Raw genomic sequence first — 348 nt, 5'->3', positions numbered from 1 at the left:
CCCCCTCCCCGCCCGCCCGCCGCAGCCCGCGGGGAGCGGGACCGCACGCACCGGGCAGAGCAAGCGAGGAGCGGGGAGGGGAAGGGGAGGGGAAGGGAAGAAGCTGGGAGGAGTGGGGAGGGGGGGGGGAGAGAGAGAGGAAAGTTTCATAAGGTGGAATAGAAAAATGCACCAGGAAACTTGGGAAGGAGCATGCGTGCTGCAAACATAACGGTGTCAACAAGTCTGCTTACCTGTCCGACCGGTTGGAGCAGCTGAGCTTTGTTCCAGCCCTTCCTAAGGCATGAATGTTTGCAAAAGAATTTAACGTCTGAAAATTAAAAAAAAAAAAAAAAAAAAGGAGGGGAG

Source organism: Haliaeetus leucocephalus, unplaced genomic scaffold, assembly GCF_000737465.1.
Source record: "Haliaeetus leucocephalus isolate CR32 unplaced genomic scaffold, Haliaeetus_leucocephalus-4.0 Scaffold577, whole genome shotgun sequence".
NCBI lineage: Eukaryota > Metazoa > Chordata > Aves > Accipitriformes > Accipitridae > Haliaeetus > Haliaeetus leucocephalus.
The sequence above is the reverse complement of the archived record's forward strand: the minus strand, read 5'-3'. Positions refer to the sequence as shown.